Genomic DNA, 11,175 nt, shown 5'->3' with positions numbered 1-11,175 from the left:
TCACATGCGCCTGCTTGCATGATAAATGTAGCGATTTAAAATCGAAATTTCTCTTTCGTGTGCATGAGCCTCGACGTTTGACTAATGGTCCCGCATTAACTATTGGGGCATTATAGAACGGAGCGTTGAAATTTTGAAAAATACATTCAGCCCGAAAAGAGATTAATATTTAAGCTATCTGAGCAATTCTCGAGTCGCGAATCAAGGCATGATACGATCCAGCAATCCGAAATAAATTTTCTGCCGGCAAAATTAATTTCCTATTCAACTGTTTTTTCCATCTTAATTATGTTAAGCAGTGTGATAAGTAATTTTTACTGGTGTTCTTTTTCTTGTATACATGGTTCGCGTGTTATAACTGTCAGAGTACTAATATATTATTTAATCTGTTTAAAAAATACGCTCTACCCCTCTGGGATTCGAACCAATTCTTCAGATTGCCGATCTGGTGCTCCTACCCACTAAGTTTCGTTAAGAGCATCTGATCGTGAATCTGAAGAGCTGGGTTGGAATCCCAGCGGAGCTAGAGACGATTTTTTCTTCATGGTAAAATATTATTACATCAATATAAGATCCAGGTAGGAGAAAAAAAAAGAACACCAGGAAAAGTAAATTTTATATTGAAGAACTGATTTAAAATCACAACCCAATTGGATTTGGACCAAACCCGATTATACATTTTCCAGAATAGTAAAATTAGACAAAGTTAGATCTGATTCAAACTAGACTGTACACATTAGTCGGTCTAGACAAATCTTTATCTGAACCAGATTTGATATTATTGAAGAAATTTTTCGACACGAGACGAATAACAATATCTTTTAGTGCCATTCATGAGAGTGATGATGATACTTCCAGGTGTCACTTAACAGAGTTTACAACTGGAGCGTAAGAAAGATTTTGTGACCAAGAATACACATTAGATCTTGGTATTGAAATGGTAACCCTTTTGCAGTCAAACCAACCCTACTTGACTGAAATGGAGAAACATGGAGGTCACCCAGACGAACAAAACTGGTTGACACCTCGGGCACCCCATATCTATTATGTCGGTAGGGTAGGATGCCCATGGATGGTGCTTTGCGAAGCGTAAAATATCCCCATTCTTTAGCCCATAATAGTTACTCGCTCACACCTTTGTATCGTTATTCGTATGTTACGAAACTGAAAAAAGTGATCGCCCATCTCGAAGAATGCGGTAGACAAGTTTCCCTTTCTGTCACTCCTAAGATCAAGGCAGGGTAGTAGAATTTTTATAAAATCGCTATTAACACCCTCTAATGATCGTGTTAATTGATAAGGCTGTCAGGATTGCTGCAAATCAGGAAACTCTGGAAAGACAGGTAATTTACAGCGTTGCAGTGAATGTAAATGAAAATCTGAGAGAGTTAGAGCATTTTCGGTAAGCTGAAGATGAACTTTATAATATAATTGTTGTCACTAAAAAGATTTAAAATAAATATCGAAACAAATATTTTTTGCATTAACGTTATTGATTTCCTAGGTAGTAAGGTTGTTTTTATTGTTAAAAGAAAAATTTATAACGGTCAGAGTAAATAAAAAATTTGTCAGGGTAGAGTCAGTAAATTGAGATTTTGTAGCAAGCCTGGTAGTTTTTTTAGCTGTGTTCAGATGAAAACGTTAGCTGATCAGAAGTTACATTAATATATACATAATACATTAATGTCAAGAAAAAATGATCAGCACGCTACTTGATCGGTCTACATGAAGTTTATTATTCAAAATTTAAACAATTATTACCATCGAAACTCTTAAGATTTGATAACCCTAATTAGTGATTAATAAATGTCCGCATTTTACAAATCTATGTGGAAAAATAACGCACAGGATTATTACTCAAATTCTACATTCTCCAATTTTAATATAACCACCGAAATTTATTTGATCGAATAACAGTATACCGACAATTTTTTTATTTTCTTATTAACTGTTTAACGTAATTCTAATTTTGCCAATTATCATTCGGCCTAAGTTTTTTATTTGCTCGAATTACTATCAACATAATTTAAAATTTTCCCAATTACTATTTGGCATACATTTTTCTGAACTAGTATTTTTCCTAATTTTTTTCTAATTACTGTTTGGTATCGTTTTTATTGTTCAGAGTCGCCATTTCAATGGCGGCACGTGTAGATCGATGCTAGTTTACATGTGGATATTTGGAACAATACAATTTATGACAATTATGATTAATTGAGATACGAAAAAATAAAAATTATGACAAAGGGCAATCTGGAAAAATAAAAATGGAAGTCTTTAATTGAAAGTAATAAAAAAAAAGTATTAAAAAGTGAATAATTTGTATCTTATTGCAATAAAAATTCAACAGATGAAAAAAGTATTGAAACTTCAAAAGTGGAAATATCAAATTGTTTGCATAAGTTAGAAAATCCAATTGAGAGAGTCTGTGTCTCTGAGGTTAGGGATATAATTAACCCTAAGACGCCCTTGGTACCATATAGCATCGCTGCGAACACAGACGCATAATTATTTGTATCGCTCAAGTGTTACGCCCAGTGAAGCCATATGGCATCATAGCGTAGTTCTGAAACGGCTGGACGCGTCTTGACAAAACCTGGTACCTACTGTATTGATACCCAAGTCATCATTATGCTTGAGTTTCACGAAAATCTTGAGACAAAAAAAACCTTGGGTGCTGACGGGTGAAGAACCTAAAAAATGGCAAGGGTGCTGGTGTAGACAATATTAACGCTGAAATACTTGTATACGATGGCGACTACGTACCTCTCAGGTTGTACGAATTGATAAATTCATGTATCGAAATGGGAGAAGCTCCAGCTCCAGATGACTGATAAAAAAGCAATTATCGTGCCAATATACAAAGGATAATTAAGTGCAGTAAGTAAAATATATTAAAAAATACTTATTCGCAAGGTAATGAAAATAACAGAAGATAGAAGTAAAGTTTGGGAAGTTCTGGAAAATTATGGAGTCAATGCATGGCTCCTATTACAAGAAATAAAAACGAATGCTCGTAGCAAGGTGAGTGACTGGTTCGATATTATGTAAGGTGTTAGGCAAGAATGCGTTATCTCCTCATGGATATTTATTATATTCATGGACACGTTTCTAAGAATGTGTGAGGGTACGTGGGTTAGCTTTCACAGATGATAGGAAGTTTCTCATGGTAGAATCAATCGGGAACATGGACCGTAAAGCACGAGAGAACAGAACAATTTGACAAGTATGTAGTATATTTTGGTAGCCCATTCACTAATGACGGAAAGATATTTGAAGAGTTAAATAGGCGTATAAACAAAGGTAAAAAGGTTATCGGTAGAGCAGGGCCCATTAGCAGAAGTAAAATAATATTAAGTGAAGCTAAAAGGACAATACGAAAAAAATAGGTTAAGGGTAAGGGTAAAATTAACGCAATTAACATGAAATTCGTGCTCATGATGTATGGCAAAACTCTGATGGACAAAGTGATTAATAAAATAATCCTCAAAGAATGTGGTGTAGAGTAGACGCTAGTTGACATCTGTGAAAGAAATTTGTTAAGATGGTTTGGGCCTGTTGAGAGAATAAACGATGAACGACTGACAAAACAAGTGTATCAGGGTAAAGTAAATGACAGTATGCCCTGTGGCAGTCCGTGGAAAGAATGGTAAGAATGTGTGAATGAGAATCTTATTCGAAGAGCCTTAAGAAGCCATAGAAACAAAAGAGCTTGCATGAAAACATTCATTGACGTGAAGGAAACTAGAGATTATGCAAAGACAGGAAACTGTGGCGACAAATAGTTGATAAGAAATGAATGAGGATGAGTGTCAGTGGAGTAAATGATGCCTGAAACAAAAGACCTTGGACACGAGTAAAAATTCTTCGACTTGAGTTCGATTTGGTTATGTCTTGAGTTCGTCTCCAAGACATCGACGTCTGGCTGCGTCTCAAAACTGAGTCGAGACATAGGCCTTCATCTTACTTTTATGGCCATGAAAGGTGAGACGGCGTTTACTTGTCTCAAGTTGAGACCTTCGTCTTGGCTAAGAGGATATGTATTGTATAAAAATATATGAGATTGTTTAATCATTAAGAAAGATTAGCTTCTATGACAGTTAGAATGACCCTTTATGTTAGGACCGGTATACACTCGAAGTTATAAACCGCTCGTGTTTTGGATTCATAAAAATTTGACTCAAGAGACAAATTTATGTCTTCAAGACATAGAAACTTGTCTCCAAGACCTAAACTGAAGTCTGGCTCCGTCTCAAAATTGAGACATGCTCAAGTCGACTTTTTCGACTTCAGCATGTTATGATTGAGGGCAATTCAAGTCGAACTCAAGTCGAACCATTTTTATTCGGGGATGATGAATTTACATAATGGCAGAATATATATCATTATTTATACATTAAATATTATATAAGAATAAAAATATATGAGCTTTACACTAGAGATTGATCAGCAACCTGGCTCGGAGCAGTGTTACAGAACGAACGTATTATTTAAATAAATATCACGGGAATTCTAGATCTATCTAAATATCTATACTCCTTCCCCCATTACTCTCTTCCTCACAGAGTGGATCACGCTTACCCCAAAAGGGAAATGGTTTAATGGTATAATAATAAAATATAATAGAAAAAATTTGCGACATTCTAAGTCAATCTTGAATGTTTTCATACCGAAATTACTTAATTTTAACGAATTGTCTATCGTTGCGGAATTTTCCGTAAGACTAAATCCCTTTTCCAGCAAGTTTAGGACCAACTTTACGTAATATTCCGTAAGGCTACCCGTGTAGAAAAATTTCCTGGCAGTCTAGTTACAGGTCTGGCCCAGGTCTGGATTTATCAAGACTTTCTAGCCTGGAAGATCTGATCTGGCCCAGATCTGACCTTATCTAGACCGTCTAGTCTGGAAGGTCTGGTCTGTTCCAGGGCTGGCACGCATTTTTTTGGCATATTTAAAAAAAGTTACATACTGTTAAATATGGTAGAAAATAAGAAATTCGCACTATCATATCGGGCCTTTATTTTCTTATCACCTTGACAGACTGGCCTGGCTCAAGTTTGGCACTGGTCAGCTGGACAAGATTAAAAATTGTAAGTTTGGCCTGGTAGCTTTGGCTTGGCCCAGGCCTGGGGCTGATCAGCTAGTCAAGAACAAACAAAATCTAAGTTCGATCAGTAATTTTTTTTGACATATTTTGAAAAAGATATAGGGCGACTCTAATGTAAATTTTTCAACTAAAGATACTTATACTGAAAAATGGTTTTTTGTTCCAAGTCATTAAAAAAAATAAAGTTTCTTTCGAAGCAAGTGGAATTTATTGCTTGGCCCTCGGTATGCAGATATTAGCCAGATGCCATCACAATTTGAAGTACATGAAAGTCAAGCGTGGACCAGATCTGGGACTGATCAGCAACCCATAACATAAAAGTTTCAAAGTTTCCATCAGCCAATGTTTTTTTTTTAACATTTTGGAAAAACTGTCAGGTTTTCCAAAATCATACAAAATAAGAAATTAACATTATGAAAAATGAGTTTTTTCCCTTATTGTCTTGGCAGTCTCGTCTGGCTCAGATGTGGGACTGGTCCGCAATCCATAAAATAACAATTTCTAAGTGTCAATCAACCAAAGTTTTTTTTTTAAATTTTTGAAACAATGTCAGGGTGCCCAAAATCATACGAAAGAAGAATTTACCACTACTGAAAATAATTTTTTTTTACTTATTGTCTGGACCGTCTAGTCTGGCCCAGATTTGGAACTGGACAGCAACTCATAACATAAAAATTTCTAAGTGTTAATCAGCTAAATTTTTTTCATCCTTTTCGAAAGACTGTCAGAGTGCCTTTAATTATACAAAAAAAGAAATTAACACTATTAAAAAGAATTTTGTTCAATTATTCTCTTGGCAGTCTAATCTGGCCCAGATCTGGGACTTGTTCGCTATTCATACCATAACAATTTTTAAGCACCAATCACTCAAATTTTTTTCACAATTTTTAAAAAATTGTTAGGGTGTTTTTTTCTTAAAAATTACATTTTATGTAATTCTCAATCGTTATGAACTGGTCCAAGACACCTAAAAATTAAAAAGTTACACAAAGAAAAATGAGGAGAAATAGGCGACAAAAATAATTGTTAAAAATAATTCTTGAAAAAAAAAATCGTTTGAAAAAAATGTTTGAAAAAAAATTCAAAACAAAAATTTTTAGGTTAAAAATTGTGTCGTATAATAATAAAAAAATAAAGAGGGAAAAGAGCTGATAAATGTTTTTTTAAAACTTTTTGCAGTTGTAGCTTATGAGGATAGAGTTTTCATTGACTTTAAATTTTGTTGGTATAGAGTAATAGTTAAGGTTTCCGACTGCTAGGCGATTGATTCAGGTATATATGTAGGTTCGGAACCCCGTAGCATTAGAAATTTTATTTGCAATATAATGTTTAAAAATGTAATATATGTGTTCCATTTGAGCAGAACGAATTAACATTTATAGACACAATACTAGCAATCAATTTTTATTTGTTGGAATACCTTTTTTGTTATATTTTTAGAGTATAGCAGTACTGCAGAGCGTTACGATCCAGTGCTGGGACCAGCGGCTGCCTAGTTCAGCTAGCCACAAACTTTGCAACAGTGTTACAGGTCTGGCCAGCCCCAGACTAGACCGTCTGATCTGCGCCAGATTACAGTCTAGATGGTCTAGGCTGGGCCAGACCAGCGCCAGAACATTTTTCCACGCGGCGAGTCCTAGCAATCTTCTTGATTGTTTAATTCTACGGAAAAGTCATTGATATTAAGCAGTGCCTAATTTTAACTAATTTCATTATGAAATTTTTCATTTTTTTGACATTTGGACTACCGAAATCTCAGGATTTTCCCTTTTTAAGACTTTTTTATAATGTAATTTACTGACGGCGTTAGCTGCGAGTTGAATCTCGACTTGGAAAGACTCTAAATATATATTTCGAGCGCAAATACTCGTGTCGAAAAATGTCCGGGCAGTCTGGTTACAGGTCTGGCCCAGGTCTGGATTTATCTAGACTGTCTAGTCTGGAAGAACTGATCTGGCTGAGGTCAGACGCCAGTCTGGCTTAGGTTTGACTTTATCTAGACTGTCTAGTCTGCCAGGTCTGTTCTGTTCCAGGTTTGGCACTGGTCAGCTAGCCAAAAACGAAAAAAATCAGAAGTTTCATCAGAAATTTTTTTTGACATACTTCACAAATATTATAGGGTGTCTAAATTGATGTAAAATAAGAAATTCAAACTATAAAAACATGACTTTCTTTCTTATCATCTTGACAGTCTGGTCTGGTCCAGGCCTGGCGCTGATCAGCGAGCCAAGAAAAAAATCTAAGTTCGATACAGTAAATTTTTACTTACATTTCAAAAAGCTACAGAGCCTATAATGAAATTTTTTAAACTAAAAAAGTTTATAGTGAAATTATTGTATCCAAGTCATTAAAACAATCAAGTTTTCCCCATTAATTGTAATTCATTGCTTGGCCCTCGGCGTGCAGACATCTTGCCAGTTGACGCCACGGCTTGAAGTATTCTGACAGTGCTTTCGCTCCGACCTCTCGGAAGGAGTGCTAGTTTTTATCGATCATATGTCTCAAACTGTCAAAAATTTTTATTATTTTCCGAATAATATATTAATCCAGCCAAAAGTTAGCTGTAAAAGCGGAGGCATAAAATGTACTAAATCTGTATTAAGTTATTAAATAAATAGTAAGTACAAACCTACGTTCTATCTATTATAAAAGAAAAAGTATTAGAAACTATAATTGGATTTATTTATTTTATTGATGGCAGTATATTTTTGACGCAAAATTTGAATTTTTACTGATTATATGAAACATGTATATTATATATTTTTCTAGGAAATCATGTTTTGCTTTTTGAGCATATCCTCAAAGCGTATCCTCTAAACATGGACTATAAAATATTACTCGATCAGCCATTAACTAGTGGCTGACGAGCCAATAACTCGCGGCTGATCAGCTTATAACTAGCGGCTTACCAGCTCATAACTAGCGGCTGACCAGCTCATAACTAGCGTCTGACCAGCCTATGTCTAGTGGCTAACGCGACGGTCTGGCCTGGGGCCAGCCAGGAAAAACGTTACACTTTTGGCCAGACCCAGGACAGACCATCTGGTCAGCGCCAGGGCTGGAAACCTGGCAGTCTGGTCTGGGCCAGGCCAGCTCCAGAACATTTTTCCACACGGGTAGCAGTCGGATGGGTGACCATCTGCGACATTGTATTCGCTGCGTTTTAACTAATATCGAGCGGGGGAAATTTGACGCAGAGGATGATTGTATGCATTAAATGGATAGGCTCGATAGGTTTTCTGCAGTTTTTTTTAGCTGGCCAAATGTTCAGGCAAATGCAAGTATTTCTCGTAAAGTCGGATATAACCGCGGGACACTACTGGTTGTGATTAAATTCATACAGTGATTCTAGGCCTATATTCTGGGCCCATATACTCAATTAGTACTAAGTACATAGGACAATAGGTTTTAACCGAAGTGCTACGAGATTTAAATGGAACAGCCTTATATGACAATAATATAATAATAATACAATGCCGGAAAATTCTCCAGATATGAATCCCACCGAGAAGGTTTAAGACTTCATTAAACAGAAGTCAGTACGCACGCTACTACAACCAAACAAGAGCTAATTCGGATATTTAATCACATTTAGTCCGGTTGTCCGGAGATGAAGAAAAAACTTAAAAACTGTAAAAGCAATATGCCTCATCGCATTGAAGCTGCATTATCTGCTAAATGTAGCCATACGAAATACTGATTCTAATTCAAAGTCAGTTTTTTTGTAAGAATGCTTCAGGTCAATGCAGACAGTAACTTTTTAAAATAAAATTTATCATATAAATATAATTCTAACAGATTTTATAACAAAAATGCTCAATATCAATGTATATCGTAAGCAAAATCTTTAAAAAATAATGTTAAGTCTATAGCGGTTAATACAGGTTCAATGCAAAGGCGCATACTATTTATTCATTTTTTTATTTTTTTCTTCATCTCTGGGCAATTTTCCCAAGCGTGATTGAGTATCCAAATTAGCGCTTAATTGCTTGTAGGGGATCGTCCATATATTACGTAAGAATTTTTTATTTTGTTTATATCGCTGTGTCCTTTTCAACTTGATAAAAATATTATTTTCGTCTTTATTCAAACAACAGAAAAACGTCTTACGTAATATATGGACAATCCCTAGAAGTGTGCTTACTGACTTCTCATTCAAGAGGTCCCAAACGTTCTCGATGGAATTCATATCTGAAGAATTTACCGTCAGGCGAGAACGGTGACTTTTTTGTAGGTAAAAAACATGCTAATTTGTTTGTCGAATCTGACCAATCTAGCGAACTAGGAATTTAAAAACACAAGTACCTTAAAGTACTTAAGCTTTATTAATGAAGAATGTAGTCAGATAAAAAATATAATCGTCACTGTGTTATACGTCATCGTACTTCGTCTAAAGTTAATTTTCTTTATAATTTGCCACAAAAAACTTACTAATGAATGTAAGTAAAATTAGTGTAGACAAAAATACTTAACTTATAAATAAAAACTATAAATTGCAATTTTTCCCAGTTTCCAAACAATTAAGAGTTCTTTTAGAACCCCAAAATTAAAAGATTTGGGTTTTTCATATTGACAAAAGATGTCACAAAGTTTCTTCAATAATTTGATACTGAATACCTCTAGTGGTAAATAGAATTATTTGTTTCATATTACTAATATGAAGAAATTAATTGTTAAATTACGAAAATAATCGGTACATACCAACTCTCTCGTACGCTAAATTTGTTCAATTTCAAAACTATCAACCAACGCTCATTTTCTAAATCTTCATGTTTTTGAGATAAGAAAAAGTGTAATTTTGCTATTTTCTCTTTTCATTTGTGGGGTAAATGTTCCAATTATACGGCGGTATTCTTATATATGCTTCATACTAAGCGTAAAATAATGAAAAAATCAAATACTCTAAGTAATTGGCAAATTTTAGGGAATTTTAACTTTTTTTAATCCTCATTAACAACGTTATACATAAAATAACTTGAGTTTTTAAGATATAACCTATACATTGGCAGGAATGGGGATACAGCAATAGGTGCACATATCTGTTATTTGATTTTATGATATAGATTAAATATCAACTCAATTTTCTATTATCGAATACCTTTTGATAACTCATAAAATCATGTTTAATAAGGAAACCCCACTTGAATCATCTTTTTACTTTTGGTAAGTTCAGGTGATATTTCACTGAAAATCAGTGACAGTTTAAAAAAAAGTCGATCACTGAAAATTTCACTGACATTCAGTCGCATTCAGTCGCATATAGGGAATTATTGAAAAATAACTAAATTTCAATGAAATTTCGCTGATAGAAATCTCGAAAAGATTTTTCTTGCAAGTATAAACTTTTAACTGTTTTTTAGGACCTTACAAAGAACAGTTCCATCTCTGAATTCCACATAAATCAATCTTGAAATAATTCTCCTCTCTAAACACTTTATATATTCCCGTTAATCGAGCGAAATTTGCATAAAGTACGAATCGTCTTTCTTTCCACCCCAGAACACTGAATGAAAGCTCCGAGGTGACAGCCCGACGAGATTTATCCTGACCGAACGAATTCGAACTTATTCTCTCGTATATTAAAATGAAAGTGAAACAGAAACTTCGCTATTCTGCGAGATGAAAATCGCGATTTGAGGGGAAAAATAAAAAGGAGAAGTGGGATCAATTTCATCAGTGGGGGTGAGGAGTCAAGAGATGGTTGCATTGGATGACAGATGGAGAGCGCGGAGGGTGAATGAAGCCGCGTGACCGAATAATAATCCATAAGCGTTTTCTTTCATTATCATATTATTAAAAAATCTCCGTGAAATGTTATTAAACTCGCTTAAAGGCCGCGTGCCGCGCGAGACCATTGTCCTTCAATTTAATAATATTAAGCGCGAAGAGAAGGGTCAACCGACGAACTCTGTGAAACCAGTACTTAGCATAAATTTCCAGGGGTTGGTTATTCACTTTTCCTTTGACTTTCAGATGTTTATGAGGGGAGTCTTTAATTCATTCGAGTATTATTTTAGGTCAATGCGAGTATATTTGTAGCGGAATTTAAATTTAGGGGTGCAAATTAA

At 34.9% G+C, this 11,175-nt stretch overlaps 1 long non-coding RNA gene across 1 annotated transcript in view; it reads left to right on the top strand.

Annotated features, from left to right (window-relative positions):
• The first annotated feature begins 7,593 nt into the window (after positions 1-7,593).
• Positions 7,594-11,175, top strand: part of LOC117176935 — a 73,133-nt gene continuing 69,551 nt past the window's right edge. The window contains exon 1 of the long non-coding RNA XR_004467638.1: positions 7,594-7,724. This is a non-coding gene — a long non-coding RNA (uncharacterized LOC117176935). The remainder of the gene's footprint in view (positions 7,725-11,175) is intronic.

Source organism: Belonocnema kinseyi, chromosome 7, assembly GCF_010883055.1.
Source record: "Belonocnema kinseyi isolate 2016_QV_RU_SX_M_011 chromosome 7, B_treatae_v1, whole genome shotgun sequence".
Taxonomy (NCBI): domain Eukaryota; kingdom Metazoa; phylum Arthropoda; class Insecta; order Hymenoptera; family Cynipidae; genus Belonocnema; species Belonocnema kinseyi.
This window is presented reverse-complemented; position numbering and strand designations above follow the sequence as displayed.